Source organism: Chroicocephalus ridibundus, chromosome 12 (assembly GCF_963924245.1).
Source record: "Chroicocephalus ridibundus chromosome 12, bChrRid1.1, whole genome shotgun sequence".
Taxonomy (NCBI): domain Eukaryota; kingdom Metazoa; phylum Chordata; class Aves; order Charadriiformes; family Laridae; genus Chroicocephalus; species Chroicocephalus ridibundus.
In genome coordinates, this window is record NC_086295.1 from 20866137 (window position 1) to 20892596 (window position 26460).

Genomic DNA, 26460 nt, shown 5'->3' on the forward strand with positions numbered 1-26460 from the left:
GTCTTAGCAAAGAGGTCACACGGATAATCAGAGCAATTCTCAGAGACACTCAGAACAAGCTCGACAATTCCCTCCTGGCACTTTCCCTGTAGGAGATACCACAAGACGTTTCTGTATATTGGGCACAGCGCTCTGCACGGTGTTAGCAGAGACTTTCCCGGGACAGTGAAACCCTATGTCAGAGACACTGAGAAGAAGCCCCAATGTTCCCTCCAGGCACTTTCAGTGTGGGTGCCTTCTCCACGTGGTTCCTGGTTTCACTGCAGCTCTGAAGAGAACGTTAGCAAAGAGGTAACCGGGACAGTGAAAACAGTACTCAAAGACAGGGAGAGCAAGCTCTCTCTTGGCACTTTGGATGTGGGACATACAGCGAGATGTTTGCTGCTTTTACATTTGGCTGTTGGGAGATTTACAGCACAAAGAGATCTAGTTGATTTGAAGCAGTTCCGAGAAAGTCTAAACATAATCCCCACTTCTCCCTCCTAGCACTTTCCATGTGGGAGATATAGCAGGATGTATATTGGTTTTGAGGACAACTCAATGGAGAGTGTAGGGAGAAAAGGTCCTGGCTCCTTGAATGCCGTTTCTGGAGACACTGCGATCAATGTGGGAGATATGTCAAGATGTGTGTTGGTTTTGAGGACGTCTCTCTGGAGAGTCTTAGCAAAGAGGTCACACGGATAATCAGAGCAATTCTCAGAGACACTCAGAACAAGCTCGACAATTCCCTCCTGGCACTTTCCCTGTAGGAGATACCACAAGACGTTTCTGTATATTGGGCACAGCGCTCTGCACGGTGTTAGCAGAGACTTTCCCGGGACAGTGAAACCCTATGTCAGAGACACTGAGAAGAAGCCCCAATGTTCCCTCCAGGCACTTTCAGTGTGGGTGCCTTCTCCACGTGGTTCCTGGTTTCACTGCAGCTCTGAAGAGAACGTTAGCAAAGATGTAACCGGGACAGTGAAAACAGTACTCAAAGACAGGGAGAGCAAGCTCTCTCTTGGCACTTTGGATGTGGGACATACAGCGAGATGTTTGCTGCTTTTACATTTGGCTGTTGGGAGATTTACAGCACAAAGAGATCTAGTTGATTTGAAGCAGTTCCGAGAAAGTCTAAACATAATCCCCACTTCTCCCTCCTAGCACTTTCCATGTGGGAGATATAGCAGGATGTATATTGGTTTTGAGGACAACTCAATGGAGAGTGTAGGGAGAAAAGGTCCTGGCTCCTTGAATGCCGTTTCTGGAGACACTGCGATCAATGTGGGAGATATGTCAAGATGTGTGTTGGTTTTGAGGACGTCTCTCTGGAGAGTCTTAGCAAAGAGGTCACACGGATAATCAGAGCAATTCTCAGAGACACTCAGAAAAAGCTCGACAATTCCCTCCTGGCACTTTCCCTGTAGGAGATACCGCAAGACGTTTCTGTATATTGGACACAGCGCTCTGCACGGTGTTAGCAGAGACTTTCCCGGGACAGTGAAACACTATGTCAGAGACACTGAGAAGAAGCCCCAATGTTCCCTCCAGGCACTTTCAGTGTGGGTGCCTTCTCCACGTGGTTCCTGGTTTCACTGCAGTTCTGAAGAGAACGTTAGCCAAGAGGTAACCGGGACAGTGAAAACAGTACTCAAAGACAGGGAGAGCAAGCTCTCTCTTGGCACTTTGGATGTGGGACATACAGCGAGATGTTTGCTGCTTTTGCGTTTGGCTGTTGGGAGATTTACAGCACAAAGAGATCTAGTTGATTTGAAGCAGTTCCGAGAAAGTCTAAACATAATCCCCACTTCTCCCTCCTGGCACTTTCCATGTGGGAGATATAGCAGGATGTATATTGGTTTTGAGGACAACTCAATGGAGAGTGTAGGGAGAAAAGTTCCTGGCTCCTTGAATGCCGTTCCTGGAGACACTGCGATCAATGTGGGAGATATGTCAAGATGTGTGTTGGTTTTGAGGACGTCTCTCTGGAGAGTCTTAGCAAAGAGGTCACACGGATAATCAGAGCAATTCTCAGAGACACTGAGAACAAGCTCGACAATTCCCTCCTGGCACTTTCCCTGTAGGAGATACCGCAAGACGTTTCTGTATATTGGGCACAGCGCTCTGCACGGTGTTAGCAGAGACTTTCCCGGGACAGTGAAACCCTATGTCAGAGACACTGAGAAGAAGCCCCAATGTTCCTTCCAGGCACTTTCAGTGTGGGTGCCTTCTCCACGTGGTTCCTGGTTTCACTGCAGCTCTGAAGAGAACGTTAGCAAAGAGGTAACCGGGACAGTGAAAACAGTACTCAAAGACAGGGAGAGCAAGCTCTCTCTTGGCACTTTGGATGTGGGACATACAGCGAGATGTTTGCTGCTTTTGCGTTTGGCTGTTGGGAGATTTACGGCACAAAGAGATCTAGTTGATTTGAAGCAGTTCCGAGAAAGTCTAAACATAATCCCCACTTCTCCCTCCTGGCACTTTCCATGTGGGAGATATAGCAGGATGTATATTGGTTTTGAGGACAACTCAATGGAGAGTGTAGGGAGAAAAGGTCCTGGCTCCTTGAATGCCGTTTCTGGAGACACTGCGATCAATGTGGGAGATATGTCAAGATGTGTGTTGGTTTTGAGGACGTGTCTCTGGAGAGTCTTAGCAAAGAGGTCACACGGATAATCAGAGCAATTCTCAGAGACACTCAGAACAAGCTCGACAATTCCCTCCTGGCACTTTCCCTGTAGGAGATACCGCAAGACGTTTCTGTATATTGGGCACAGCGCTCTGCACGGTGTTAGCAGAGACTTTCCCGGGACAGTGAAACCCTATGTCAGAGACACTGAGAAGAAGCCCCAATGTTCCCTCCAGGCACTTTCAGTGTGGGTGCCTTCTCCACGTGGTTCCTGGTTTCACTGCAGCTCTGAAGAGAACGTTAGCAAAGAGGTAACCGGGACAGTGAAAACAGTACTCAAAGACAGGGAGATCAAGCTCTCTCTTGGCACTTTGGATGTGGGACATACAGCGAGATGTTTGCTGCTTTTACATTTGGCTGTTGGGAGATTTACAGCACAAAGAGATCTAGTTGATTTGAAGCAGTTCCGAGAAAGTCTAAACATAATCCCCACTTCTCCCTCCTAGCACTTTCCATGTGGGAGATATAGCAGGATGTATATTGGTTTTGAGGACAACTCAATGGAGAGTGTAGGGAGAAAAGGTCCTGGCTCCTTGAATGCCGTTTCTGGAGACACTGCGATCAATGTGGGAGATATGTCAAGATGTGTGTTTGTTTTGAGGACGTCTCTCTGGAGAGTCTTAGCAAAGAGGTCACACGGATAATCAGAGCAATTCTCAGAGACACTCAGAACAAGCTCGACAATTCCCTCCTGGCACTTTCCCTGTAGGAGATACCGCAAGACGTTTCTGTATATTGGGCACAGCGCTCTGCACGGTGTTAGCAGAGACTTTCCCGGGACAGTGAAACCCTATGTCAGAGACACTGAGAAGAAGCCCCAATGTTCCCTCCAGGCACTTTCAGTGTGGGTGCCTTCTCCACGTGGTTCCTGGTTTCACTGCAGCTCTGAAGAGAACGTTAGCAAAGAGGTAACCGGGACAGTGAAAACAGTACTCAAAGACAGGGAGAGCAAGCTCTCTCTTGGCACTTTGGATGTGGGACATACAGCGAGATGTTTGCTGCTTTTGCGTTTGGCTGTTGGGAGATTTACGGCACAAAGAGATCTAGTTGATTTGAAGCAGTTCCGAGAAAGTCTAAACATAATCCCCACTTCTCCCTCCTGGCACTTTCCATGTGGGAGATATAGCAGGATGTATATTGGTTTTGAGGACAACTCAATGGAGAGTGTAGGGAGAAAAGGTCCTGGCTCCTTGAATGCCGTTTCTGGAGACACTGCGATCAATGTGGGAGATATGTCAAGATGTGTGTTGGTTTTGAGGACGTGTCTCTGGAGAGTCTTAGCAAAGAGGTCACACGGATAATCAGAGCAATTCTCAGAGACACTCAGAACAAGCTCGACAATTCCCTCCTGGCACTTTCCCTGTAGGAGATACCGCAAGACGTTTCTGTATATTGGGCACAGCGCTCTGCACGGTGTTAGCAGAGACTTTCCCGGGACAGTGAAACCCTATGTCAGAGACACTGAGAAGAAGCCCCAATGTTCCCTCCAGGCACTTTCAGTGTGGGTGCCTTCTCCACGTGGTTCCTGGTTTCACTGCAGCTCTGAAGAGAACGTTAGCAAAGAGGTAACCGGGACAGTGAAAACAGTACTCAAAGACAGGGAGATCAAGCTCTCTCTTGGCACTTTGGATGTGGGACATACAGCGAGATGTTTGCTGCTTTTACATTTGGCTGTTGGGAGATTTACAGCACAAAGAGATCTAGTTGATTTGAAGCAGTTCCGAGAAAGTCTAAACATAATCCCCACTTCTCCCTCCTAGCACTTTCCATGTGGGAGATATAGCAGGATGTATATTGGTTTTGAGGACAACTCAATGGAGAGTGTAGGGAGAAAAGGTCCTGGCTCCTTGAATGCCGTTTCTGGAGACACTGCGATCAATGTGGGAGATATGTCAAGATGTGTGTTTGTTTTGAGGACGTCTCTCTGGAGAGTCTTAGCAAAGAGGTCACACGGATAATCAGAGCAATTCTCAGAGACACTGAGAACAAGCTCGACAATTCCCTCCTGGCACTTTCCCTGTAGGAGATACCGCAAGACGTTTCTGTATATTGGGCACAGCGCTCTGCACGGTGTTAGCAGAGACTTTCCCGGGACAGTGAAACCCTATGTCAGAGACACTGAGAAGAAGCCCCAATGTTCCCTCCAGGCACTTTCAGTGTGGGTGCCTTCTCCACGTGGTTCCTGGTTTCACTGCAGCTCTGAAGAGAACGTTAGCAAAGAGGTAACCGGGACAGTGAAAACAGTACTCAAAGACAGGGAGAGCAAGCTCTCTCTTGGCACTTTGGATGTGGGACATACAGCGAGATGTTTGCTGCTTTTGCGTTTGGCTGTTGGGAGATTTACGGCACAAAGAGATCTAGTTGATTTGAAGCAGTTCCGAGAAAGTCTAAACATAATCCCCACTTCTCCCTCCTGGCACTTTCCATGTGGGAGATATAGCAGGATGTATATTGGTTTTGAGGACAACTCAATGGAGAGTGTAGGGAGAAAAGGTCCTGGCTCCTTGAATGCCGTTTCTGGAGACACTGCGATCAATGTGGGAGATATGTCAAGATGTGTGTTGGTTTTGAGGACGTGTCTCTGGAGAGTCTTAGCAAAGAGGTCACACGGATAATCAGAGCAATTCTCAGAGACACTCAGAACAAGCTCGACAATTCCCTCCTGGCACTTTCCCTGTAGGAGATACCGCAAGACGTTTCTGTATATTGGGCACAGCGCTCTGCACGGTGTTAGCAGAGACTTTCCCGGGACAGTGAAACCCTATGTCAGAGACACTGAGAAGAAGCCCCAATGTTCCCTCCAGGCACTTTCAGTGTGGGTGCCTTCTCCACGTGGTTCCTGGTTTCACTGCAGCTCTGAAGAGAACGTTAGCAAAGAGGTAACCGGGACAGTGAAAACAGTACTCAAAGACAGGGAGAGCAAGCTCTCTCTTGGCACTTTGGATGTGGGACATACAGCGAGATGTTTGCTGCTTTTACATTTGGCTGTTGGGAGATTTACAGCACAAAGAGATCTAGTTGATTTGAAGCAGTTCCGAGAAAGTCTAAACATAATCCCCACTTCTCCCTCCTAGCACTTTCCATGTGGGAGATATAGCAGGATGTATATTGGTTTTGAGGACAACTCAATGGAGAGTGTAGGGAGAAAAGGTCCTGGCTCCTTGAATGCCGTTTCTGGAGACACTGCGATCAATGTGGGAGATATGTCAAGATGTGTGTTTGTTTTGAGGACGTCTCTCTGGAGAGTCTTAGCAAAGAGGTCACACGGATAATCAGAGCAATTCTCAGAGACACTGAGAACAAGCTCGACAATTCCCTCCTGGCACTTTCCCTGTAGGAGATACCGCAAGACGTTTCTGTATATTGGGCACAGCGCTCTGCACGGTGTTAGCAGAGACTTTCCCGGGACAGTGAAACCCTATGTCAGAGACACTGAGAAGAAGCCCCAATGTTCCCTCCAGGCACTTTCAGTGTGGGTGCCTTCTCCACGTGGTTCCTGGTTTCACTGCAGCTCTGAAGAGAACGTTAGCAAAGAGGTAACCGGGACAGTGAAAACAGTACTCAAAGACAGGGAGAGCAAGCTCTCTCTTGGCACTTTGGATGTGGGACATACAGCGAGATGTTTGCTGCTTTTACATTTGCCTGTTGGGAGATTTACAGCACAAAGAGATCTAGTTGATTTGAAGCAGTTCCGAGAAAGTCTAAACATAATCCCCACTTCTCCCTCCTAGCACTTTCCATGTGGGAGATATAGCAGGATGTATATTGGTTTTGAGGACAACTCAATGGAGAGTGTAGGGAGAAAAGGTCCTGGCTCCTTGAATGCCGTTCCTGGAGACACTGCGATCAATGTGGGAGATATGTCAAGATGTGTGTTGGTTTTGAGGACGGCTCTCTGGAGAGTCTTAGCAAAGAGGTCACACGGATAATCAGAGCAATTCTCAGAGACACTGAGAACAAGCTCGACAATTCCCTCCTGGCACTTTCCCTGTAGGAGATACCGCAAGACGTTTCTGTATATTGGGCACAGCGCTCTGCACGGTGTTAGCAGAGACTTTCCCGGGACAGTGAAACCCTATGTCAGAGACACTGAGAAGAAGCCCCAATGTTCCCTCCAGGCACTTTCAGTGTGGGTGCCTTCTCCACGTGGTTCCTGGTTTCACTGCAGCTCTGAAGAGAACGTTAGCCAAGAGGTAACCGGGACAGTGAAAACAGTACTCAAAGACAGGGAGATCAAGCTCTCTCTTGGCACTTTGGATGTGGGACATACAGCGAGATGTTTGCTGCTTTTGCGTTTGGCTGTTGGGAGATTTACGGCACAAAGAGATCTAGTTGATTTGAAGCAGTTCCGAGAAAGTCTAAACATAATCCCCACTTCTCCCTCCTGGCACTTTCCATGTGGGAGATATAGCAGGATGTATATTGGTTTTGAGGACAACTCAATGGAGAGTGTAGGGAGAAAAGGTCCTGGCTCCTTGAATGCCGTTTCTGGAGACACTGCGATCAATGTGGGAGATATGTCAAGATGTGTGTTGGTTTTGAGGACGTGTCTCTGGAGAGTCTTAGCAAAGAGGTCACACGGATAATCAGAGCAATTCTCAGAGACACTCAGAACAAGCTCGACAATTCCCTCCTGGCACTTTCCCTGTAGGAGATACCGCAAGACGTTTCTGTATATTGGGCACAGCGCTCTGCACGGTGTTAGCAGAGACTTTCCCGGGACAGTGAAACCCTATGTCAGAGACACTGAGAAGAAGCCCCAATGTTCCCTCCAGGCACTTTCAGTGTGGGTGCCTTCTCCACGTGGTTCCTGGTTTCACTGCAGCTCTGAAGAGAACGTTAGCAAAGAGGTAACCGGGACAGTGAAAACAGTACTCAAAGACAGGGAGATCAAGCTCTCTCTTGGCACTTTGGATGTGGGACATACAGCGAGATGTTTGCTGCTTTTACATTTGCCTGTTGGGAGATTTACAGCACAAAGAGATCTAGTTGATTTGAAGCAGTTCCGAGAAAGTCTAAACATAATCCCCACTTCTCCCTCCTAGCACTTTCCATGTGGGAGATATAGCAGGATGTATATTGGTTTTGAGGACAACTCAATGGAGAGTGTAGGGAGAAAAGGTCCTGGCTCCTTGAATGCCGTTTCTGGAGACACTGCGATCAATGTGGGAGATATGTCAAGATGTGTGTTTGTTTTGAGGACGTCTCTCTGGAGAGTCTTAGCAAAGAGGTCACACGGATAATCAGAGCAATTCTCAGAGACACTCAGAACAAGCTCGACAATTCCCTCCTGGCACTTTCCCTGTAGGAGATACCGCAAGACGTTTCTGTATATTGGGCACAGCGCTCTGCACGGTGTTAGCAGAGACTTTCCCGGGACAGTGAAACCCTATGTCAGAGACACTGAGAAGAAGCCCCAATGTTCCCTCCAGGCACTTTCAGTGTGGGTGCCTTCTCCACGTGGTTCCTGGTTTCACTGCAGCTCTGAAGAGAACGTTAGCAAAGAGGTAACCGGGACAGTGAAAACAGTACTCAAAGACAGGGAGATCAAGCTCTCTCTTGGCACTTTGGATGTGGGACATACAGCGAGATGTTTGCTGCTTTTACATTTGGCTGTTGGGAGATTTACAGCACAAAGAGATCTAGTTGATTTGAAGCAGTTCCGAGAAAGTCTAAACATAATCCCCACTTCTCCCTCCTAGCACTTTCCATGTGGGAGATATAGCAGGATGTATATTGGTTTTGAGGACAACTCAATGGAGAGTGTAGGGAGAAAAGGTCCTGGCTCCTTGAATGCCGTTTCTGGAGACACTGCGATCAATGTGGGAGATATGTCAAGATGTGTGTTGGTTTTGAGGACGTGTCTCTGGAGAGTCTTAGCAAAGAGGTCACACGGATAATCAGAGCAATTCTCAGAGACACTCAGAACAAGCTCGACAATTCCCTCCTGGCACTTTCCCTGTAGGAGATACCGCAAGACGTTTCTGTATATTGGGCACAGCGCTCTGCACGGTGTTAGCAGAGACTTTCCCGGGACAGTGAAACCCTATGTCAGAGACACTGAGAAGAAGCCCCAATGTTCCCTCCAGGCACTTTCAGTGTGGGTGCCTTCTCCACGTGGTTCCTGGTTTCACTGCAGCTCTGAAGAGAACGTTAGCAAAGAGGTAACCGGGACAGTGAAAACAGTACTCAAAGACAGGGAGAGCAAGCTCTCTCTTGGCACTTTGGATGTGGGACATACAGCGAGATGTTTGCTGCTTTTACATTTGGCTGTTGGGAGATTTACAGCACAAAGAGATCTAGTTGATTTGAAGCAGTTCCGAGAAAGTCTAAACATAATCCCCACTTCTCCCTCCTAGCACTTTCCATGTGGGAGATATAGCAGGATGTATATTGGTTTTGAGGACAACTCAATGGAGAGTGTAGGGAGAAAAGGTCCTGGCTCCTTGAATGCCGTTTCTGGAGACACTGCGATCAATGTGGGAGATATGTCAAGATGTGTGTTTGTTTTGAGGACGTCTCTCTGGAGAGTCTTAGCAAAGAGGTCACACGGATAATCAGAGCAATTCTCAGAGACACTGAGAACAAGCTCGACAATTCCCTCCTGGCACTTTCCCTGTAGGAGATACCGCAAGACGTTTCTGTATATTGGGCACAGCGCTCTGCACGGTGTTAGCAGAGACTTTCCCGGGACAGTGAAACCCTATGTCAGAGACACTGAGAAGAAGCCCCAATGTTCCCTCCAGGCACTTTCAGTGTGGGTGCCTTCTCCACGTGGTTCCTGGTTTCACTGCAGCTCTGAAGAGAACGTTAGCAAAGAGGTAACCGGGACAGTGAAAACAGTACTCAAAGACAGGGAGAGCAAGCTCTCTCTTGGCACTTTGGATGTGGGACATACAGCGAGATGTTTGCTGCTTTTACATTTGCCTGTTGGGAGATTTACAGCACAAAGAGATCTAGTTGATTTGAAGCAGTTCCGAGAAAGTCTAAACATAATCCCCACTTCTCCCTCCTAGCACTTTCCATGTGGGAGATATAGCAGGATGTATATTGGTTTTGAGGACAACTCAATGGAGAGTGTAGGGAGAAAAGTTCCTGGCTCCTTGAATGCCGTTCCTGGAGACACTGCGATCAATGTGGGAGATATGTCAAGATGTGTGTTGGTTTTGAGGACGGCTCTCTGGAGAGTCTTAGCAAAGAGGTCACACGGATAATCAGAGCAATTCTCAGAGACACTGAGAACAAGCTCGACAATTCCCTCCTGGCACTTTCCCTGTAGGAGATACCGCAAGACGTTTCTGTATATTGGGCACAGCGCTCTGCACGGTGTTAGCAGAGACTTTCCCGGGACAGTGAAACCCTATGTCAGAGACACTGAGAAGAAGCCCCAATGTTCCCTCCAGGCACTTTCAGTGTGGGTGCCTTCTCCACGTGGTTCCTGGTTTCACTGCAGCTCTGAAGAGAACGTTAGCCAAGAGGTAACCGGGACAGTGAAAACAGTACTCAAAGACAGGGAGATCAAGCTCTCTCTTGGCACTTTGGATGTGGGACATACAGCGAGATGTTTGCTGCTTTTGCGTTTGGCTGTTGGGAGATTTACGGCACAAAGAGATCTAGTTGATTTGAAGCAGTTCCGAGAAAGTCTAAACATAATCCCCACTTCTCCCTCCTGGCACTTTCCATGTGGGAGATATAGCAGGATGTATATTGGTTTTGAGGACAACTCAATGGAGAGTGTAGGGAGAAAAGGTCCTGGCTCCTTGAATGCCGTTTCTGGAGACACTGCGATCAATGTGGGAGATATGTCAAGATGTGTGTTGGTTTTGAGGACGTGTCTCTGGAGAGTCTTAGCAAAGAGGTCACACGGATAATCAGAGCAATTCTCAGAGACACTCAGAACAAGCTCGACAATTCCCTCCTGGCACTTTCCCTGTAGGAGATACCGCAAGACGTTTCTGTATATTGGGCACAGCGCTCTGCACGGTGTTAGCAGAGACTTTCCCGGGACAGTGAAACCCTATGTCAGAGACACTGAGAAGAAGCCCCAATGTTCCCTCCAGGCACTTTCAGTGTGGGTGCCTTCTCCACGTGGTTCCTGGTTTCACTGCAGCTCTGAAGAGAACGTTAGCAAAGAGGTAACCGGGACAGTGAAAACAGTACTCAAAGACAGGGAGATCAAGCTCTCTCTTGGCACTTTGGATGTGGGACATACAGCGAGATGTTTGCTGCTTTTACATTTGGCTGTTGGGAGATTTACAGCACAAAGAGATCTAGTTGATTTGAAGCAGTTCCGAGAAAGTCTAAACATAATCCCCACTTCTCCCTCCTAGCACTTTCCATGTGGGAGATATAGCAGGATGTATATTGGTTTTGAGGACAACTCAATGGAGAGTGTAGGGAGAAAAGGTCCTGGCTCCTTGAATGCCGTTTCTGGAGACACTGCGATCAATGTGGGAGATATGTCAAGATGTGTGTTTGTTTTGAGGACGTCTCTCTGGAGAGTCTTAGCAAAGAGGTCACACGGATAATCAGAGCAATTCTCAGAGACACTGAGAACAAGCTCGACAATTCCCTCCTGGCACTTTCCCTGTAGGAGATACCGCAAGACGTTTCTGTATATTGGGCACAGCGCTCTGCACGGTGTTAGCAGAGACTTTCCCGGGACAGTGAAACCCTATGTCAGAGACACTGAGAAGAAGCCCCAATGTTCCCTCCAGGCACTTTCAGTGTGGGTGCCTTCTCCACGTGGTTCCTGGTTTCACTGCAGCTCTGAAGAGAACGTTAGCAAAGAGGTAACCGGGACAGTGAAAACAGTACTCAAAGACAGGGAGAGCAAGCTCTCTCTTGGCACTTTGGATGTGGGACATACAGCGAGATGTTTGCTGCTTTTACATTTGCCTGTTGGGAGATTTACAGCACAAAGAGATCTAGTTGATTTGAAGCAGTTCCGAGAAAGTCTAAACATAATCCCCACTTCTCCCTCCTAGCACTTTCCATGTGGGAGATATAGCAGGATGTATATTGGTTTTGAGGACAACTCAATGGAGAGTGTAGGGAGAAAAGGTCCTGGCTCCTTGAATGCCGTTCCTGGAGACACTGCGATCAATGTGGGAGATATGTCAAGATGTGTGTTGGTTTTGAGGACGGCTCTCTGGAGAGTCTTAGCAAAGAGGTCACACGGATAATCAGAGCAATTCTCAGAGACACTGAGAACAAGCTCGACAATTCCCTCCTGGCACTTTCCCTGTAGGAGATACCGCAAGACGTTTCTGTATATTGGGCACAGCGCTCTGCACGGTGTTACCAGAGACTTTCCCGGGACAGTGAAACCCTATGTCAGAGACACTGAGAAGAAGCCCCAATGTTCCCTCCAGGCACTTTCAGTGTGGGTGCCTTCTCCACGTGGTTCCTGGTTTCACTGCAGCTCTGAAGAGAACGTTAGCAAAGAGGTAACCGGGACAGTGAAAACAGTACTCAAAGACAGGGAGAGCAAGCTCTCTCTTGGCACTTTGGATGTGGGACATACAGCGAGATGTTTGCTGCTTTTGCGTTTGGCTGTTGGGAGATTTACAGCACAAAGAGATCTAGTTGATTTGAAGCAGTTCCGAGAAAGTCTAAACATAATCCCCACTTCTCCCTCCTGGCACTTTCCATGTGGGAGATATAGCAGGATGTATATTGGTTTTGAGGACAACTCAATGGAGAGTGTAGGGAGAAAAGTTCCTGGCTCCTTGAATGCCGTTCCTGGAGACACTGCGATCAATGTGGGAGATATGTCAAGATGTGTGTTGGTTTTGAGGACGGCTCTCTGGAGAGTCTTAGCAAAGAGGTCACACGGATAATCAGAGCAATTCTCAGAGACACTGAGAACAAGCTCGACAATTCCCTCCTGGCACTTTCCCTGTAGGAGATACCGCAAGACGTTTCTGTATATTGGGCACAGCGCTCTGCACGGTGTTAGCAGAGACTTTCCCGGGACAGTGAAACCCTATGTCAGAGACACTGAGAAGAAGCCCCAGTGTTCCCTCCAGGCACTTTCAGTGTGGGTGCCTTCTCCACGTGGTTCCTGGTTTCACTGCAGTTCTGAAGAGAACGTTAGCCAAGAGGTAACCGGGACAGTGAAAACAGTACTCAAAGACAGGGAGAGCAAGCTCTCTCTTGGCACTTTGGATGTGGGACATACAGCAAGATGTTTGCTGCTTTTGCGTTTGGCTGTTGGGAGATTTACAGCACAAAGAGATCTAGTTGATTTGAAGCAGTTCCGAGAAAGTCTAAACATAATCCCCACTTCTCCCTCCTAGCACTTTCCATGTGGGAGATATAGCAGGATGTATATTGGTTTTGAGGACAACTCAATGGAGAGTGTAGGGAGAAAAGGTCCTGGCTCCTTGAATGCCGTTCCTGGAGACACTGCGATCAATGTGGGAGATATGTCAAGATGTGTGTTGGTTTTGAGGACGTCTCTCTGGAGAGTCTTAGCGAAGAGGTCACACGGATAATCAGAGCAATTCTCAGAGACACTGAGAACAAGCTCGACAATTCCCTCCTGGCACTTTCCCTGTAGGAGATACCGCAAGACGTTTCTGTATATTGGGCACAGCGCTCTGCACGGTGTTAGCAGAGACTTTCCCGGGACAGTGAAACCCTATGTCAGAGACACTGAGAAGAAGCCCCAATGTTCCCTCCAGGCACTTTCAGTGTGGGTGCCTTCTCCACGTGGTTCCTGGTTTCACTGCGGCTCTGAAGAGAACGTTAGCAAAGAGGTAACCGGGACAGTGAAAACAGTACTCAAAGACAGGGAGATCAAGCTCTCTCTTGGCACTTTGGATGTGGGACATACAGCGAGATGTTTGCTGCTTTTGCGTTTGGCTGTTGGGAGATTTACAGCACAAAGAGATCTAGTTGATTTGAAGCAGTTCCGAGAAAGTCTAAACATAATCCCCACTTCTCCCTCCTGGCACTTTCCATGTGGGAGATATAGCAGGATGTATATTGGTTTTGAGGACAACTCAATGGAGAGTGTAGGGAGAAAAGGTCCTGGCTCCTTGAATGCCGTTTCTGGAGACACTGCGATCAATGTGGGAGATATGTCAAGATGTGTGTTGGTTTTGAGGACGTCTCTCTGGAGAGTCTTAGCAAAGAGGTCACAGGGATAATCAGAGCAATTCTCAGAGACACTGAGAACAAGCTCGACAATTCCTTCCTGGCACTTTCCCTGTAGGAGATACCGCAAGACGTTTCTGTATATTGGGCACAGCGCTCTGCACGGTGTTAGCAGAGACTTTCCCGGGACAGTGAAACCCTATGTCAGAGACACTGAGAAGAAGCCCCAGTGTTCCCTCCAGGCACTTTCAGTGTGGGTGCCTTCTCCACGTGGTTCCTGGTTTCACTGCAGCTCTGAAGAGAACGTTAGCCAAGAGGTAACCGGGACAGTGAAAACAGTACTCAAAGACAGGGAGAGCAAGCTCTCTCTTGGCACTTTGGATGTGGGACATACAGCGAGATGTTTGCTGCTTTTGCGTTTGGCTGTTGGGAGATTTACAGCACAAAGAGATCTAGTTGATTTGAAGCAGTTCCGAGAAAGTCTAAACATAATCCCCACTTCTCCCTCCTGGCACTTTCCATGTGGGAGATATAGCAGGATGTATATTGGTTTTGAGGACAACTCAATGGAGAGTGTAGGGAGAAAAGGTCCTGGCTCCTTGAATGCCGTTCCTGGAGACACTGCGATCAATGTGGGAGATATGTCAAGATGTGTGTTGGTTTTGAGGACGTCTCTCTGGAGAGTCTTAGCAAAGAGGTCACAGGGATAATCAGAGCAATTCTCAGAGACACTGAGAAGAAGCTCAACAATTCCCTCCTGGCACTTTCCCTGTAGGAGATACCGCAAGACGTTTCTGTATATTGGGCACAGCGCTCTGCACGGTGTTAGCAGAGACTTTCCCGGGACAGTGAAACCCTATGTCAGAGACACTGAGAAGAAGCCCCAATGTTCCCTCCAGGCACTTTCAGTGTGGGTGCCTTCTCCACGTGGTTCCTGGTTTCACTGCAGCTCTGAAGAGAACGTTAGCCAAGAGGTAACCGGGACAGTGAAAACAGTACTCAAAGACAGGGAGAGCAAGCTCTCTCTTGGCACTTTGGATGTGGGACATACAGCGAGATGTTTGCTGCTTTTACATTTGGCTGTTGGGAGATTTACAGCACAAAGAGATCTAGTTGATTTGAAGCAGTTCCGAGAAAGTCTAAACATAATCCCCACTTCTCCCTCCTAGCACTTTCCATGTGGGAGATATAGCAGGATGTATATTGGTTTTGAGGACAACTCAATGGAGAGTGTAGGGAGAAAAGGTCCTGGCTCCTTGAATGCCGTTTCTGGAGACACTGCGATCAATGTGGGAGATATGTCAAGATGTGTGTTGGTTTTGAGGACGGCTCTCTGGAGAGTCTTAGCAAAGAGGTCACACGGATAATCAGAGCAATTCTCAGAGACACTGAGAAGAAGCTCAACAATTCCCTCCTGGCACTTTCCCTGTAGGAGATACCGCAAGACGTTTCTGTATATTGGGCACAGCGCTCTGCACGGTGTTAGCAGAGACTTTCCCGGGACAGTGAAACCCTATGTCAGAGACACTGAGAAGAAGCCCCAATGTTCCCTCCAGGCACTTTCAGTGTGGGTGCCTTCTCCACGTGGTTCCTGGTTTCACTGCAGCTCTGAAGAGAACGTTAGCCAAGAGGTAACCGGGACAGTGAAAACAGTACTCAAAGACAGGGAGAGCAAGCTCTCTCTTGGCACTTTGGATGTGGGACATACAGCGAGATGTTTGCTGCTTTTGCGTTTGGCTGTTGGGAGATTTACAGCACAAAGAGATCTAGTTGATTTGAAGCAGTTCCGAGAAAGTCTAAACATAATCCCCACTTCTCCCTCCTGGCACTTTCCATGTGGGAGATATAGCAGGATGTATATTGGTTTTGAGGACAACTCAATGGAGAGTGTAGGGAGAAAAGTTCCTGGCTCCTTGAATGCCGTTCCTGGAGACACTGCGATCAATGTGGGAGATATGTCAAGATGTGTGCTGGTTTTGAGGACGTCTCTCTGGAGAGTCTTAGCAAAGAGGTCACACGGATAATCAGAGCAATTCTCAGAGACACTGAGAACAAGCTCGACAATTCCCTCCTGGCACTTTCCCTGTAGGAGATACCGCAAGACGTTTCTGTATATTGGGCACAGCGCTCTGCACGGTGTTAGCAGAGACTTTCCCGGGACAGTGAAACCCTATGTCAGAGACACTGAGAAGAAGCCCCAATGTTCCCTCCAGGCACTTTCAGTGTGGGTGCCTTCTCCACGTGGTTCCTGGTTTCACTGCAGCTCTGAAGAGAACGTTAGCAAAGAGGTAACCGGGACAGTGAAAACAGTACTCAAAGACAGGGAGAGCAAGCTCTCTCTTGGCACTTTGGATGTGGGACATACAGCGAGATGTTTGCTGCTTTTGCGTTTGGCTGTTGGGAGATTTACGGCACAAAGAGATCTAGTTGATTTGAAGCAGTTCCGAGAAAGTCTAAACATAATCCCCACTTCTCCCTCCTGGCACTTTCCATGTGGGAGATATAGCAGGATGTATATTGGTTTTGAGGACAACTCAATGGAGAGTGTAGGGAGAAAAGTTCCTGGCTCCTTGAATGCCGTTCCTGGAGACACTGCGATCAATGTGGGAGATATGTCAAGATGTGTGTTTGTTTTGAGGACGTGTCTCTGGAGAGTCTTAGCAAAGAGGTCACACGGATAATCAGAGCAATTCTCAGAGACACTCAGAACAAGCTCGACAATTCCCTCCTGGCACTTTCCCTGTAGGAGATACCGCAAGACGTTTCTGTATATTGGGCACAGCGCTCTGCACGGTGTTAGCAGAGACTTTCCCGGGACAGTGAAACCCTATGTCAGAGACACTGAGAAGAAGCCCCAATGTTCCCTCCAGGCACTTTCAGTGTGGGTGCCTTCTCCACGTGGTTCCTGGTTTCACTGCAGCTCTGAAGAGAACGTTAGCAAAGAGGTAACCGGGACAGTGAAAACAGTACTCAAAGACAGGGAGATCAAGCTCTCTCTTGGCACTTTGGATGTGGGACATACAGCGAGATGTTTGCTGCTTTTGCGTTTGGCTGTTGGGAGATTTACAGCACAAAGAGATCTAGTTGATTTGAAGCAGTTCCGAGAAAGTCTAAACATAATCCCCACTTCTCCCTCCTGGCACTTTCCATGTGGGAGATATAGCAGGATGTATATTGGTTTTGAGGACAACTCAATGGAGAGTGTAGGGAGAAAAGGTCCTGGCTCCTTGAATGCCGTTTCTGGAGACACTGCGATCAATGTGGGAGATATGTCAAGATGTGTGTTGGTTTTGAGGACGGCTCTCTGGAGAGTCTTAGCAAAGAGGTCACACGGATAATCAGAGCAATTCTCAGAGACACTGAGAACAAGCTCGACAATTCCCTCCTGGCACTTTCCCTGTAGGAGATACCGCAAGACGTTTCTGTATATTGGGCACAGCGCTCTGCACGGTGTTAGCAGAGACTTTCCCGGGACAGTGAAACCCTATGTCAGAGACACTGAGAAGAAGCCCCAGTGTTCCCTCCAGGCACTTTCAGTGTGGGTGCCTTCTCCACGTGGTTCCTGGTTTCACTGCAGCTCTGAAGAGAACGTTAGCAAAGAGGTAACCGGGACAGTGAAAACAGTACTCAAAGACAGGGAGAGCAAGCTCTCTCTTGGCACTTTGGATGTGGGACATACAGCGAGATGTTTGCTGCTTTTGCGTTTGGCTGTTGGGAGATTTACAGCACAAAGAGATCTAGTTGATTTGAAGCAGTTCCGAGAAAGTCTAAACATAATCCCCACTTCTCCCTCCTGGCACTTTCCATGTGGGAGATATAGCAGGATGTATATTGGTTTTGAGGACAACTCAATGGAGAGTGTAGGGAGAAAAGTTCCTGGCTCCTTGAATGCCGTTCCTGGAGACACTGCGATCAATGTGGGAGATATGTCAAGATGTGTGTTGGTTTTGAGGACGTCTCTCTGGAGAGTCTTAGCAAAGAGGTCACAGGGATAATCAGAGCAATTCTCAGAGACACTGAGAAGAAGCTCAACAATTCCCTCCTGGCACTTTCCCTGTAGGAGATACCGCAAGACGTTTCTGTATATTGGGCACAGCGCTCTGCACGGTGTTAGCAGAGACTTTCCCGGGACAGTGAAACCCTATGTCAGAGACACTGAGAAGAAGCCCCAATGTTCCCTCCAGGCACTTTCAGTGTGGGTGCCTTCTCCACGTGGTTCCTGGTTTCACTGCAGCTCTGAAGAGAACGTTAGCAAAGAGGTAACCGGGACAGTGAAAACAGTACTCAAAGACAGGGAGAGCAAGCTCTCTCTTGGCACTTTGGATGTGGGACATACAGCGAGATGTTTGCTGCTTTTGCGTTTGGCTGTTGGGAGATTTACAGCACAAAGAGATCTAGTTGATTTGAAGCAGTTCCGAGAAAGTCTAAACATAATCCCCACTTCTCCCTCCTGGCACTTTCCATGTGGGAGATATAGCAGGATGTATATTGGTTTTGAGGACAACTCAATGGAGAGTGTAGGGAGAAAAGTTCCTGGCTCCTTGAATGCCGTTCCTGGAGACACTGCGATCAATGTGGGAGATATGTCAAGATGTGTGTTGGTTTTGAGGACGGCTCTCTGGAGAGTCTTAGCAAAGAGGTCACACGGATAATCAGAGCAATTCTCAGAGACACTCAGAACAAGCTCGACAATTCCCTCCTGGCACTTTCCCTGTAGGAGATACCGCAAGACGTTTCTGTATATTGGGCACAGCGCTCTGCACGGTGTTAGCAGAGACTTTCCCGGGACAGTGAAACCCTATGTCAGAGACACTGAGAAGAAGCCCCAATGTTCCCTCCAGGCACTTTCAGTGTGGGTGCCTTCTCCACGTGGTTCCTGGTTTCACTGCAGCTCTGAAGAGAACGTTAGCAAAGAGGTAACCGGGACAGTGAAAACAGTACTCAAAGACAGGGAGATCAAGCTCTCTCTTGGCACTTTGGATGTGGGACATACAGCGAGATGTTTGCTGCTTTTGCGTTTGGCTGTTGGGAGATTTACAGCACAAAGAGATCTAGTTGATTTGAAGCAGTTCCGAGAAAGTCTAAACATAATCCCCACTTCTCCCTCCTGGCACTTTCCATGTGGGAGATATAGCAGGATGTATATTGGTTTTGAGGACAACTCAATGGAGAGTGTAGGGAGAAAAGGTCCTGGCTCCTTGAATGCCGTTTCTGGAGACACTGCGATCAATGTGGGAGATATGTCAAGATGTGTGTTTGTTTTGAGGACATGTCTCTGGAGAGTCTTAGCAAAGAGGTCACACGGATAATCAGAGCAATTCTCAGAGACACTCAGAACAAGCTCGACAATTCCCTCCTGGCACTTTCCCTGTAGGAGATACCGCAAGACGTTTCTGTATATTGGGCACAGCGCTCTGCACGGTGTTAGCAGAGACTTTCCCGGGACAGTGAAACCCTATGTCAGAGACACTGAGAAGAAGCCCCAATGTTCCCTCCAGGCACTTTCAGTGTGGGTGCCTTCTCCACGTGGTTCCTGGTTTCACTGCAGCTCTGAAGAGAACGTTAGCAAAGAGGTAACCGGGACAGTGAAAACAGTACTCAAAGACAGGGAGAGCAAGCTCTCTCTTGGCACTTTGGATGTGGGACATACAGCGAGATGTTTGCTGCTTTTGCGTTTGGCTGTTGGGAGATTTACAGCACAAAGAGATCTAGTTGATTTGAAGCAGTTCCGAGAAAGTCTAAACATAATCCCCACTTCTCCCTCCTGGCACTTTCCATGTGGGAGATATAGCAGGATGTATATTGGTTTTGAGGACAACTCAATGGAGAGTGTAGGGAGAAAAGGTCCTGGCTCCTTGAATGCCGTTCCTGGAGACACTGCGATCAATGTGGGAGATATGTCAAGATGTGTGTTGGTTTTCAGGACGGCTCTCTGGAGAGTCTTAGCAAAGAGGTCACACAGATAATCAGAGCAATTCTCAGAGACACTCAGAACAAGCTCGACAATTCCCTCCTGGCACTTTCCCTGTAGGAGATACCGCAAGACGTTTCTGTATATTGGGCACAGCGCTCTGCACGGTGTTAGCAGAGACTTTCCCGGGACAGTGAAAGCCTATGTCAGAGACACTGAGAAGAAGCCCCAATGTTCCCTCCAGGCACTTTCAGTGTGGGTGCCTTCTCCACGTGGTTCCTGGTTTCACTGCAGCTCTGAAGAGAACGTTAGCAAAGAGGTAACCGGGACAGTGAAAACAGTACTCAAAGACAGGGAGAGCAAGCTCTCTCTTGGCACTTTGGATGTGGGCCATACAGCGAGATGTTTGCTGCTTTTGCGTTTGGCTGTTGGGAGATTTACAGCACAAAGAGATCTAGTTGATTTGAAGCAGTTCCGAGAAAGTCTAAACATAATCCCCACTTCTCCCTCCTGGCACTTTCCATGTGGGAGATATAGCAGGATGTATATTGGTTTTGAGGACAACTCAATGGAGAGTGTAGGGAGAAAAGTTCCTGGCTCCTTGAATGCCGTTCCTGGAGACACTGCGATCAATGTGGGAGATATGTCAAGATGTGTGTTGGTTTTGAGGACGGCTCTCTGGAGAGTCTTAGCAAAGAGGTCACACGGATAATCAGAGCAATTCTCAGAGACACTCAGAACAAGCTCGACAGTTCCCTCCTGGCACTTTCCCTGTAGGAGATACCGCAAGACGTTTCTGTATATTGGGCACAGCGCTCTGCACGGTGTTAGCAGAGACTTTCCCGGGACAGTGAAACCCTATGTCAGAGACACTGAGAAGAAGCCCCAATGTTCCCTCCAGGCACTTTCAGTGTGGGTGCCTTCTCCACGTGGTTCCTGGTTTCACTGCAGCTCTGAAGAGAACGTTAGCCAAGAGGTAACCGGGACAGTGAAAACAGTACTCAAAGACAGGGAGAGCAAGCTCTCTCTTGGCACTTTGGATGTGGGCCATACAGCGAGATGTTTGCTGCTTTTGCGTTTGGCTGTTGGGAGATTTACAGCACAAAGAGATCTAGTTGATTTGAAGCAGTTCCGAGAAAGTCTAAACATAATCCCCACTTCTCCCTCCTGGCACTTTCCATGTGGGAGATATAGCAGGATGTATATTGGTTTTGAGGACAACTCAATGGAGAGTGTAGGGAGAAAAGGTCCTGGCTCCTTGAATGCCGTTTCTGGAGACACTGCGATCAATGTGGGAGATATGTCAAGATGTGTGTTGGTTTTGAGGACGTCTCTCTGGAGAGTCTTAGCAAAGAGGTCACACAGATAATCAGAGCAATTCTCAGAGACACTCAGAACAAGCTCGACAATTCCCTCCTGGCACTTTCCCTGTAGGAGATACCGCAAGACGTTTCTGTATATTGGGCACAGCGCTCTGCACGGTGTTAGCAGAGACTTTCCCGGGACAGTGAAAGCCTATGTCAGAGACACTGAGAAGAAGCCCCAATGTTCCCTCCAGGCACTTTCAGTGTGGGTGCCTTCTCCACGTGGTTCCTGGTTTCACTGCAGCTCTGAAGAGAACGTTAGCAAAGAGGTAACCGGGACAGTGAAAACAGTACTCAAAGACAGGGAGAGCAAGCTCTCTCTTGGCACTTTGGATGTGGGCCATACAGCGAGATGTTTGCTGCTTTTGCGTTTGGCTGTTGGGAGATTTACAGCACAAAGAGATCTAGTTGATTTGAAGCAGTTCCGAGAAAGTCTAAACATAATCCCCACTTCTCCCTCCTGGCACTTTCCATGTGGGAGATATAGCAGGATGTATATTGGTTTTGAGGACAACTCAATGGAGAGTGTAGGGAGAAAAGGTCCTGGCTCCTTGAATGCCGTTCCTGGAGACACTGCGATCAATGTGGGAGATATGTCAAGATGTGTGTTGGTTTTGAGGACGGCTCTCTGGAGAGTCTTAGCAAAGAGGTCACACGGATAATCAGAGCAATTCTCAGAGACACTGAGAACAAGCTCGACAGTTCCCTCCTGGCACTTTCCCTGTAGGAGATACCGCAAGACGTTTCTGTATATTGGGCACAGCGCTCTGCACGGTGTTAGCAGAGACTTTCCCGGGACAGTGAAACCCTATGTCAGAGACACTGAGAAGAAGCCCCAATGTTCCCTCCAGGCACTTTCAGTGTGGGTGCCTTCTCCACGTGGTTCCTGGTTTCACTGCAGCTCTGAAGAGAACGTTAGCCAAGAGGTAACCGGGACAGTGAAAACAGTACTCAAAGACAGGGAGAGCAAGCTCTCTCTTGGCACTTTGGATGTGGGACATACAGCGAGATGTTTGCTGCTTTTGCGTTTGGCTGTTGGGAGATTTACAGCACAAAGAGATCTAGTTGATTTGAAGCAGTTCCGAGAAAGTCTAAACATAATCCCCACTTCTCCCTCCTGGCACTTTCCATGTGGGAGATATAGCAGGATGTATATTGGTTTTGAGGACAACTCAATGGAGAGTGTAGGGAGAAAAGGTCCTGGCTCCTTGAATGCCGTTCCTGGAGACACTGCGATCAATGTGGGAGATATGTCAAGATGTGTGTTGGTTTTGAGGACGGCTCTCTGGAGAGTCTTAGCAAAGAGGTCACAGGGATAATCAGAGCAATTCTCAGAGACACTCAGAACAAGCTCGACAATTCCCTCCTGGCACTTTCCCTGTAGGAGATACCGCAAGACGTTTCTGTATATTGGGCACAGCGCTCTGCACGGTGTTAGCAGAGACTTTCCCGGGACAGTGAAACCCTATGTCAGAGACACTAAGAAGCCCCAATGTTCCCTCCAGGCACTTTCAGTGTGGGTGCCTTCTCCACGTGGTTCCTGGTTTCACTGCAGCTCTGAAGAGAACGTTAGCCAAGAGGTAACCGGGACAGTGAAAACAGTACTCAAAGACAGGGAGAGCAAGCTCTCTCTTGGCACTTTGGATGTGGGACATACAGCGAGATGTTTGCTGCTTTTGCGTTTGGCTGTTGGGAGATTTACAGCACAAAGAGATCTAGTTGATTTGAAGCAGTTCCGAGAAAGTCTAAACATAATCCCCACTTCTCCCTCCTGGCACTTTCCATGTGGGAGATATAGCAGGATGTATATTGGTTTTGAGGACAACTCAATGGAGAGTGTAGGGAGAAAAGTTCCTGGCTCCTTGAATGCCGTTCCTGGAGACACTGCGATCAATGTGGGAGATATGTCAAGATGTGTGTTTGTTTTGAGGACGGCTCTCTGGAGAGTCTTAGCAAAGAGGTCACACGGATAATCAGAGCAATTCTCAGAGACACTGAGAACAAGCTCGACAATTCCCTCCTGGCACTTTCCCTGTAGGAGATACCGCAAGACGTTTCTGTATATTGGGCACAGCGCTCTGCACGGTGTTAGCAGAGACTTTCCCGGGACAGTGAAACCCTATGTCAGAGACACTGAGAAGAAGCCCCAATGTTCCCTCCAGGCACTTTCAGTGTGGGTGCCTTCTCCACGTGGTTCCTGGTTTCACTGCAGCTCTGAAGAGAACGTTAGCAAAGAGGTAACCGGGACAGTGAAAACAGTACTCAAAGACAGGGAGAGCAAGCTCTCTCTTGGCACTTTGGATGTGGGACACACAGCGAGATGTTTGCTGCTTTTGCGTTTGGCTGTTGGGAGATTTACAGCACAAAGAGATCTAGTTGATTTGAAGCAGTTCCGAGAAAGTCTAAACATAACCCCCACTTCTCCCTCCTGGCACTTTCCATGTGGGAGATATAGCAGGATGTATATTGGTTTTGAGGACAACTCAATGGAGAGTGTAGGGAGAAAAGGTCCTGGCTCCTTGAATGCCGTTCCTGGAGACACTGCGATCAATGTGGGAGATATGTCAAGATGTGTGTTGGTTTTGAGGACGGCTCTCTGGAGAGTCTTAGCAAAGAGGTCACACGGATAATCAGAGCAATTCTCAGAGACACTCAGAACAAGCTCGACAATTCCCTCCTGGCACTTTCCCTGTAGGAGATACCGCAAGACGTTTCTGTATATTGGGCACAGCGCTCTGCACGGTGTTAGCAGAGACTTTCCCGGGACAGTGAAACCCTATGTCAGAGACACTGAGAAGAAGCCCCAATGTTCCCTCCAGGCACTTTCAGTGTGGGTGCCTTCTCCACGTGGTTCCTGGTTTCACTGCAGCTCTGAAGAGAACGTTAGCCAAGAGGTAACCGGGACAGTGAAAACAGTACTCAAAGACAGGGAGAGCAAGCTCTCTCTTGGCACTTTGGATGTGGGACATACAGCGAGATGTTTGCTGCTTTTGCGTTTGGCTGTTGGGAGATTTACAGCACAAAGAGATCTAGTTGATTTGAAGCAGTTCCGAGAAAGTCTAAACATAATCCCCACTTCTCCCTCCTGGCACTTTCCATGTGGGAGATATAGCAGGATGTATATTGGTTTTGAGGACAACTCAATGGAGAGTGTAGGGAGAAAAGGTCCTGGCTCCTTGAATGCCGTTCCTGGAGACACTGCGATCAATGTGGGAGATATGTCAAGATGTGTGTTGGTTTTGAGGACGGCTCTCTGGAGAGTCTTAGCAAAGAGGTCACACAGATAATCAGAGCAATTCTCAGAGACACTCAGAACAAGCTCGACAATTCCCTCCTGGCACTTTCCCTGTAGGAGATACCGCAAGACGTTTCTGTATATTGGGCACAGCGCTCTGCACGGTGTTAGCAGAGACTTTCCCGGGACAGTGAAAGCCTATGTCAGAGACACTGAGAAGAAGCCCCAATGTTCCCTCCAGGCACTTTCAGTGTGGGTGCCTTCTCCACGTGGTTCCTGGTTTCACTGCAGCTCTGAAGAGAACGTTAGCAAAGAGGTAACCGGGACAGTGAAAACAGTACTCAAAGACAGGGAGAGCAAGCTCTCTCTTGGCACTTTGGATGTGGGCCATACAGCGAGATGTTTGCTGCTTTTGCGTTTGGCTGTTGGGAGATTTACAGCACAAAGAGATCTAGTTGATTTGAAGCAGTTCCGAGAAAGTCTAAACATAATCCCCACTTCTCCCTCCTGGCACTTTCCATGTGGGAGATATAGCAGGATGTATATTGGTTTTGAGGACAACTCAATGGAGAGTGTAGGGAGAAAAGGTCCTGGCTCCTTGAATGCCGTTTCTGGAGACACTGCGATCAATGTGGGAGATATGTCAAGATGTGTGTTGGTTTTCAGGACGGCTCTCTGGAGAGTCTTAGCAAAGAGGTCACACAGATAATCAGAGCAATTCTCAGAGACACTCAGAACAAGCTCGACAATTCCCTCCTGGCACTTTCCCTGTAGGAGATACCGCAAGACGTTTCTGTATATTGGGCACAGCGCTCTGCACGGTGTTAGCAGAGACTTTCCCGGGACAGTGAAAGCCTATGTCAGAGACACTGAGAAGAAGCCCCAATGTTCCCTCCAGGCACTTTCAGTGTGGGTGCCTTCTCCACGTGGTTCCTGGTTTCACTGCAGCTCTGAAGAGAACGTTAGCAAAGAGGTAACCGGGACAGTGAAAACAGTACTCAAAGACAGGGAGAGCAAGCTCTCTCTTGGCACTTTGGATGTGGGCCATACAGCGAGATGTTTGCTGCTTTTGCGTTTGGCTGTTGGGAGATTTACAGCACAAAGAGATCTAGTTGATTTGAAGCAGTTCCGAGAAAGTCTAAACATAATCCCCACTTCTCCCTCCTGGCACTTTCCATGTGGGAGATATAGCAGGATGTATATTGGTTTTGAGGACAACTCAATGGAGAGTGTAGGGAGAAAAGGTCCTGGCTCCTTGAATGCCGTTTCTGGAGACACTGCGATCAATGTGGGAGATATGTCAAGATGTGTGTTGGTTTTCAGGACGGCTCTCTGGAGAGTCTTAGCAAAGAGGTCACACAGATAATCAGAGCAATTCTCAGAGACACTCAGAACAAGCTCGACAATTCCCTCCTGGCACTTTCCCTGTAGGAGATACCGCAAGACGTTTCTGTATATTGGGCACAGCGCTCTGCACGGTGTTAGCAGAGACTTTCCCGGGACAGTGAAAGCCTATGTCAGAGACACTGAGAAGAAGCCCCAATGTTCCCTCCAGGCACTTTCAGTGTGGGTGCCTTCTCCACGTGGTTCCTGGTTTCACTGCAGCTCTGAAGAGAACGTTAGCAAAGAGGTAACCGGGACAGTGAAAACAGTACTCAAAGACAGGGAGAGCAAGCTCTCTCTTGGCACTTTGGATGTGGGCCATACAGCGAGATGTTTGCTGCTTTTGCGTTTGGCTGTTGGGAGATTTACAGCACAAAGAGATCTAGTTGATTTGAAGCAGTTCCGAGAAAGTCTAAACATAATCCCCACTTCTCCCTCCTGGCACTTTCCATGTGGGAGATATAGCAGGATGTATATTGGTTTTGAGGACAACTCAATGGAGAGTGTAGGGAGAAAAGGTCCTGGCTCCTTGAATGCCGTTCCTGGAGACACTGCGATCAATGTGGGAGATATGTCAAGATGTGTGTTGGTTTTGAGGACGGCTCTCTGGAGAGTCTTAGCAAAGAGGTCACACGGATAATCAGAGCAATTCTCAGAGACACTGAGAACAAGGTCGACAGTTCCCTCCTGGCACTTTCCCTGTAGGAGATACCGCAAGACGTTTCTGTATATTGGGCACAGCGCTCTGCACGGTGTTAGCAGAGACTTTCCCGGGACAGTGAAACCCAATGTCAGA